The sequence below is a fragment of the Hordeum vulgare genome, chromosome 1H (genome assembly GCF_904849725.1).
Source record: "Hordeum vulgare subsp. vulgare chromosome 1H, MorexV3_pseudomolecules_assembly, whole genome shotgun sequence".
In the NCBI taxonomy this organism is placed as follows: Eukaryota; Viridiplantae; Streptophyta; class Magnoliopsida; order Poales; family Poaceae; genus Hordeum; species Hordeum vulgare.
Window position 1 is genome coordinate 365,603,050 of NC_058518.1, and position 9,038 is coordinate 365,612,087.

Consider the following 9,038-nt stretch of genomic DNA (forward strand, 5'->3'; position numbering starts at 1 on the left):
TACTACAACTATAATATTTTTGAACAAACTTTGATAAGTCGTACCCACTACCACCACAACAATACGGCATCATGGATTCTTTCCCGTCTCCCTACGGAAATGCCATACATGATACTCACACTTATCTTGATACTTTTACGAGTAGCCATTAAAGTTATCTATAAACAACATATGTCTCCAAGTAGTCCATATCCACGGACGCGGCTATTCGAATAGATCATAATGCTGCATTGGTGTACTTCTTCACACACACTATTGCCACTTATCCCCGTGTGCACTTTACGCACCTCGACAACCTTCAAGCGGAAGCAAAGTGAGGGAGTCGGCCACGACCATTAACCACGCTAATACCTAGTCCTGGTTTATTGCCTATTTGAGAGTGAACCCGTATAAAAGTCTGGCCGAGGTTTCCTCTACGACCTCAAATGATGTGCGCAGGGTTCCCAACCCCACCATCCAGGTGCCACTTGGTACACCATGCCACTGCCTACCGCATCATAGCCCACCTCTAAGCTCAGCACTATGCACGACCTCCAGCATATGCTATAAACAGCAGAAACTACTTGCAACTCCAGGACCGAGTACTAGGCGATTAATAAGACGAGAGGGTCAATTAAGTATCCCGACGTGTGGTAGTAGCTAATCTTGGATTACACACACGAAACTCAGTTCCTAAGAGCGGTTCCAATGAGACAACCCGCCATGTACTCCTACATAGCCTCTCATCGGCACCTTTACCAAATCAGGTTCAACACTTATCATTTAGTCATCAGAACACATTCAACCACTCCGGTTCGTCATCCAGATGAAACACACCTGACACAACTCTAAGCATAGCAAGCAGGCAGAGTAAAGCACATCATGGCACAAGCAACTACCAGGTATGCTAGGTTGCAAGGTTTAACAATTTACTGTGACAATGACAGGTCATGCAGAGGAATGAGTTCAGTTACCGAAATGATAGCATTTGAAACATTTGTCCTAATGCAATAAATAAGAGCAGGAGCGAGAACATGGGATTTTATCAGTATGATCAAAAGAGGTGCTTGCCTTGTTGCTCAGCAGGGGAATAAAATCCTTCGGTCGGATATTCAAATGTATCCGGTGGGGTAGGGCCTACTGAAAACAATGGCAACAATCAATACCACTCAAGTGCGACAATATGATGCATGATCATGGCATGAAATTGAAATGTGACATGGGATAATGTAGCTACCATGTCTTTAGTTGAAGCTTATTTGAATCAAAGTTCAAATATCAGTTTTAAGGTATTTTTCAAATACCATTTTAATTGATTTGAGCTGATTCTTAGGTATTACTTGTTTTATCATGCATGAAAGTAGTACCAATGGTTCCTTGGATTTTTCTGATCATTTTTCATATAAAATTATTTTGATCCGAGTTACAGATTAATTTCTATGAATTTTAGAACTGTTAAACTATTTGTGGATTTATTTTTATTACAGAATTCTATTTATTGTGTCAGCATGACATCAGCACTGCATCAGCTCGGCTGAATAGCCGATGCAAGTCAAACCTGACCAGTGGGGCCCACTGGTCAGTGTCGCTATCATTGACTGGAATTAAAACTTGAACTAAAAACTAATTAACAGGGCTGGGCCCACTAGTGAGTGTCTAATTAGGCTAATTAGTTTTAGTTAAATACTTAATTACTTAAGTTTAATTAATCTTGGCTTCCCCACGTGTCGGTGAGCCAAGAGAGTCAAACCCACCGGCGATGGGGTAAATCCTACCAGCGATGAGCCGTCGGTGGCTCCAGGGACGACGGAGGGCATCAGAAATGCTCCTCCGATGACCAAATGGACGGCGGAAGGCACAAGAAGATCGCCCGCTCGCCCGCGAGTCCATTTGCACAAACCCCAGGGGCTGAGGAGGCCGGAGTCGACGCCGGCGACGAGCTCGGCGGCTCCCGGAGCTCGAGCCTCATTGAGCTCATCGAAGGAGGGTGCGAAACGGCTGCGGCTAAGCATCTACATGGCCTACTCGACGCGCTGAAGCTGCTGGCGGTCATAAAGGACCAGCCACTTATCGGAGCCTCACCGGCGATGAGCTCCCGCGGCGGATCTCGTCGGGCTCTGGTGGAATCGTGGGCTTGAGCTAGGGAAAGAAGGGGGAAATGAGAGGAATGGAACCCTCAGCTCACAGAGAAGACACATGCGTGAAAAGCTATCTCAGGGACGGCATGGAGACGATGAATCGACGGCGGCGAGCTCGGTGGTTGGAGGTTGAAGATGACGGCAATCAGGCGTCTCGGGGACTCTCGGCGTCGTGTGGCTTGTTGGAGAGCTTCACGACGTCATGGCGGAGCTTTTGCGCGGCTCAGAGGGGAGAATGAGCACTCGGAGCAAGCTGGCGACGGTGAGCTCAACTGGTGGCCATGGTTGCCGAGAGGAGAAGAGGGTAGAGGGGAATGGCGAGGTGAGAGCGATGGGGACGGCTTCGGGGTTCTTATCCGCGTTGCCAGCATAACGGAGGGAGCCAGGCAAGCAAGCAGCTGCGTGCTGCTGCCGGAGAGAGCGGCGAGCACCTCCTCCTTGGTGACTCGCAAAGGAGGAAGACGGCACGAGGAGGTGGTGGGTTGGGCGTGGGCGACACGTAAGTTTTTTTTTTCACATTTTCTTTTATTTCTTTTCTATTTTATGTTTCTGACATTTGTTTTATTTATTTTTGGCTCCAAACTATTCCCTAAAATATTGAATATATTTGTGGGGTTTTATTTGGAATATTTCCAAGCTTCACAAAATAACTCAACATTTTATAATGGCTAAAATTGTTATAGCTATTTATTTTGGCAATTTCTAGTGACTTTCATGGATTAATTTGAATGTCAAAAGTTTTTGGAAAATATTAATCATCCCTGAAATATTGTTTCCAATATTTAACAGAAAAGATGAATATTTTTAAGGCCATTTTGGGTTCATTGAAAATTCACATCATTTGAATTGGTTTGATTAAGGTGAGGTGCTAGGGTTTATTCAATCCCCACTTCATTTTTAATGCAAAATAAAATATGATGCACAATCTAGCTAAACACCAAGTGGTAAATCTAGGGATGTGAGAAATGGTTTATTGAATCTCGATCGTAGTGATACACATGTTCATAATATTGATGCCAAAGGATACAATTTAGTAATGATAGTACCACTTACTTATGGCATTGCCGCTTAAGTCATATTGGTATAAAACGCATGAAGAAGGTCCATGCTGATGGATCTTTGGACTCACTCATTTTTGAATCGTTTGAGACATGCAAACCATGCCTATTGGTGTAAACGCTTGAAGAAACGCCATGCAGATGGATCGTTTCGAATCACTTGGTTTTAAATCACTCGAGACATGCAAATCATGCCACATGGGCAAGATGATTGAATGCCCCATTTTTTCAGTGAGATGGAACGAGAAAGTGACTTGTTGGAAATAATACATTTTGATGTATGCAGTCCATTAAGTGTTGAGGCACGCAATGGATATCTCTATGGTCTTACTTCACTCATGATTTGAGTAGATACATGTGTGTTTGCGTGATGAATCACAAGTATGAAGTATTGAAAAGTTCAAGAAATTTCAAAGTGAAGTTGAAGATCGTCGTGACAAGAGGATAATATGTCTATGATGTGATCATGGAGGAAAATATATATCTATGTTGCGAGTTTGGTATAGATTTTAGACAATGTGAGAATTGTTTCACAACTCATGCAACCTGGAACACCATAGTGTGATTGTGTGTTCGAACGTCATAGCCGCTCCCTATTGGATATGGTGCATACTATGATGTGTCTTATCGAATTACCACTATTGTTTTGGGGTTAGGCATTAGATACAACCACATTTACTTTAAATAGGGCACCACGTAATTCCGTTGAGATGACACCGTATGAACTACGGTTTGGAGAAACCTAAACTATCGTTTCTTAAAGTTTGGGGCTATGATGCTTATGTCAAAAGGCTTCAGCGTGATAAGCTCGAACCGAAAGTGGATAAATGCATCTACATAGATACCCAAAACAGTTGGGTATACCTCCTATCTCAGGTCCGAAAGCAATGTGTTTGTTTCTAGAAATGGGTCCTTTATCGAGAAAGAGTTTCTCTCGAAAGAATTGAGTGGGATGATGGTGGAACTTGATGAGGTTATTGAACCATAACTTCAACCACAGAGTAGAAGGGCGCAAGAAATTGTTCCTGTGGAGCCTACACCAGTTGAAGTGGTAGCTGATGATGGTGATCATGAAGCTTCAGATCAAGTTACTACCAAACCTGGAAGGTCGACAAGGACACATACTCCTTGAGAGTTGTACGGTAATCCTGTCTTGGAGGTCATGTTGCTGGACAACAATGAACCTACGAGCTATGGAGAAGCGATGGTGGGCCCGGATTCCGACAAATGGCTGGTGGCCATGAAATCCTATATGGGCTCCATGTATGAAAACAAAGTGTTAGACTTTGGAAGAACTACTTGATGGTCATAAGGCTGTTAGGTACAGATGGATTTTTAAAAGGAAGATGGACAATGATGCTGAATGTCACCATTAAGAAAGCTCGACTTGTCGCAAAGATGTTTCCGACAAGTTCAAAGAGTTGACTACGATGAGACTTTCTCACTCGTAAGGATGCTAAAGTTTGTTGGAATTATGGTAGCAGTTGTTGCATTTTTCAATTATGAAATCTGAAAGATGGATGTCAAAACATCAGTTCCGTGAGGAAAGGTTGTATGTGATACAACGAGAAGGTTTTGTCGATCCTAAGGATGCTAACAAGTATGCAAACTCCAGAGATCCTTCTATGGACCGAAGTAAGCATCTCGAAGTTGGAATATATGCTTTGATGAGATGATCAAAGTTTTTGGGTTTATACAAAGTTTATGAGAAACTTGTATTTCCAAGAAAGTGCATGAGAGCACTATAGAATTTCTCATGAGTATATGTGGTTGACATATTGTTGATCACAAATAATGTAGGATTTCTGGAAAGCATAAAGGGTTGTTTGAAAGGAGTTTTTCAAAGGAAAACCCGAATTAATCCTACTTGAACATTGAGCATCAAGATCTAAGGAGATAGATCAAGACGCTTGATAAAACTTTCAATGAATGCATACCTTGACAAGTTTTGAAGGAGTTCAAAATAGATCGGTCAAAGAAGGAGTTCTTGGTTGTGTTGAAAGGAGTGAAATTTGAGTAAGACTCAAAGCTAGACAATGGCAGAAGAAAGAGAAAGGATGAAGGTCATCTCCTATGCCTTAGCCGTAGGCTCTACAGTATGCCATGCTGTGTACCGCACCTGATGTGTGCCTTGCCATGAGTTGGTCAAGGGGTACAAGAGTTATCTAGGAATGGATCACTGGAAATTGGTCAGAATTATCCTTAGTAACTTGATGACTAAGGAAATATTTCTTGATAATGGAGGTGATAAAAGAGTTTGTCGTAAAGGGCTACGTCGATGCTAGCTTTGACACCAATTCGTATGACTCAAAGGAACAGACCGAATTCGTATAATGGAGTAGTCCTTTGGAATAGTTCCAAATGGAGCTTGGTAGCAGCATCTATAGTTAGACACAGTGATTTGTAAAGCACACACATATCTAAAAGGTTCAGACCCGTTGACTAAAACGTCTCTCACAAGCCAAACATGATAAGCCCCAGAACTTATTGGGTGTGAATCACATAGTGATGTGAACGATATTATTGACTCTAATGCACGTGGGAGACTATTGGAAATATGCGCTAGATGCAATAATAAATTGGTTATTATTATATGTCCTTGTTCATGATAATCGTTTATTATAAATGCTAGAATTGTATTGATTGGAAACTCAAATATATGTGTGGGTACATAGACAACACACTGTCCCTAGTGAGCCTCTAAGGACTAGGTCGTTGATCAAAGATGGTCAAGGTTTCCTGGCCATAGACATCAGTTGTTAGTTGATAACGGGATCACATCATTAGGAGAATGATGTGATGGACAAGACCCAAACTATGAATGTAGCGTATGATCGTGTTAGTTTATTGCTATTGTTTTCTGCGTGTCAAGTATCTGTTCCTGTGACCATGAGATCATGCTACTCCCGGACACCGGATGTCAGGGATATACCCCGCGGGTAACCCAACTTGAAGTATGACTTGGCTACATCTTGGCGACTCACTGACGACTCATTGGTGACCTGGCGGGCGGCTCATACATGACCCGGTAGGCAACTCAGACAAACGACAAACGCCCAAGGCCCGGTGTACACCCTGGCATAAGGCGACTCATAGAGAGGCCAGGAGGGCCGACTCACAAGAGAAGGCCAAAGAAGAGGAAAGACTCCCACAAGAAGGAAACAAGACCCGGATTAGGATTCAAGAGAGACTAGTCCTATTCCTACTCCTAGTAGGACTCTACATGTAAGCCTACCCATTCGACCTATATAAGGAGGGGTAAGGCGCCCCAAGAGGGACAGATTCATAAGTTAGATTGAGCCATGACAAGTTCAGGCAATTAGAGATAGACAGATTAGACACCCACATGATTACAGGTGGCGAGTCTGCACCCTTGTAATCGATATCATCATCTTCATTAATGAAACACAAGCATGACGTAGGATTTTACCTCCATCGGAGGGGCCGAACCTGGGTAAACTCGCGTCTCTCGATTCAGACCAACCCCTCTCAAGCCGCCACATGGTTGTGATGGCCTCATACCTAAGTCCTTACACGATGACATATGCCGTGAAAAAACCACGACATTTGGCGCCCACCGTGGGGCTGATCGCACGGTGGTATTGTGTTCTTGAAGGGAACTTTTTCAAGGATTGAGAAGCTGTTGATAATACAAGATCTGAGTTGAAGAAAAAGTATGGTTGCTCGATAAGCCGCCACATGCCTCACGTCTCTTAGCGACCCGACGAAGCTTCTTTTGAGAATAAACCACCATGTACTCAAATTCCGAGGGAGGCGACGGTCGTTGTAGCAACTTTTTCTCCTAACGTGAAGCAGAAATCAAAGAATTCTCAAGTAGTTTCAGTAGTAGTACGTGGCTAAGATGTACTTTTGAGTACTATTGATCAGACTTGGTGTCTCATTGCTACATCTGAGGCACTGAACTTTGGAAAAGGAAAAGAAAAGATAGAGAGAGGATCAGATCGACCCGAACTTGGTCTCCTCCTCCATGACTCGTTCCCACCTCGAGCCGCCGCTCCCTAGCTGCATCGGTCGGGTCGCTCCCGCGAGCTCGATCCGCCTGGCCACTCCGCCACTCTGGCTACAAATCCGCTTAGTCAACCATTGTTGCCTGTCGCGGGTGAGCCGTCCCCGCCTTGGAGCCTTGACGTATTCGCACTGCTGCGCCCCGCCACACCTGCCACATCCGCCATAGCTCTGCTCGCTTCATCAAGCCGGCCATGACCTGGCCATGGATTCACCTCGTTCTGCAGCCACAACCGATTCTGAGCCAGACTCGTACCTTGAGCCATCATAGAACCAGCCTCCATCTCTGCCCGACACTAACGAACTCACCCCCCGGCTCACCACGCCGCTCCCACTCTTCCGCCTTTCCCACGGGCCATGAGGTGTCATCCCCGCACGAGCTGCCGTCCGCGCCTCGCGTCCACCACGGCTCAAGCTGTCGTGCCCTCGTATACGTGCCTCTGACAGTCACTCTGGTAGGCCTATTGCGCTGCTCCACCAAACTCCACTGGCCGCCCGCAGCGCCGCCTGGGGCTCCTCCTGTTCTGACCACGCGCCGGGTCATTGATGTCCCACAAGCGTATGGGATCGCAGCAGTTTTCGAGGGTACAGTATTCAACCCAAATTTATTTATTCGACTCAAGGGGAAGCGAAAGAATATTATCAGGTATTAGCAGTTGAGTTGTCAATTCAACCACACCTGAAAGATTAGTGTCTGCAAGCAAAGCACCAGTAGCAAGGTAGTATGATAGCAACGGTGCCAAAAAAAGCCTTGGTTGATGGAATTGTCAGTACCGCTTACCTAGCCTCGGCAACGGCGCCAACAAAAGCTTGCAACAAGTAACAACAGGGTAGCAAGGAACAATAATAGCAGCAGCAGCAACTTAACAAGTAACAACAGTAGCAACAACAGCAAAGTAACAGTAGCAAAGTGGCCCAATCCCTCTTGTAGCAAGGGACAAGCCTAGGCAAAGTAACGTAGCAAGAACCAGTAGTAAAAGAATCGTAGGCAGTGGACCGGTGATGGATGAGTGTGACGGATGTGATTCATCATGTAACAGCTATAACACGGAGAGATAAGTAACTAGCTCCCGTTCGTCAATCTAATGTAGGCATGTATTCGGTATGTAGTCATACGTGCTTAGGAAAAAGAACTTGCATGACATCTATTGTCCATCCCTCCCGTGGCAGCAGGGTCCTAATGGAAACTATGGGATATTAAGGTTCTCCTTTTAATAAAGAACCAGACCAACGCATTAACACGCGGTGAATATATGAACTCCTCATACTATGGTCATCTCCAGGAGTGGTTTCGGCTATTGTCACTCCGGGGTTGCCGGGTCATAACACATAGTAGGTGACTACAACTTGCAAGATAGGATCTAAAACACACATATATTGGCGAAAACATAATAGGTTCAGATCTGAAATCATGGCACTCGGGCCCTAGTGACAAGCATTAAGCATAGCCAAGTAGCAGCAACATCAATCTAGAACATAGTGGATACTAGGGATCAATCCCCGTCAAGAACTAACTCGATTACATGATAGATCTCATCCAACTCATCACCGTCCAAAAAGCCTACGATGAGATTACTCACGAACGATGAAGAGCATCATGGAATTATCGATGGAGAAAAGTCGATGATGACGATGGCGACGATTTCCCCTCTCCGGAGCCCGAAACGGACTCCAGATCTGCCCTCCAGATGAAGAACAGGATGTGGCGGTGCCTCCGTATCGCAAAACGCGCTGAAACCTTCTCTTTGATTTTTTCCAGGAAAAACGGAAGATATAGAACTGAGATTGGGGGCGGTGGTGCCACGTGGGCCCCACAAGCCCTCATGGCCTGGCCATA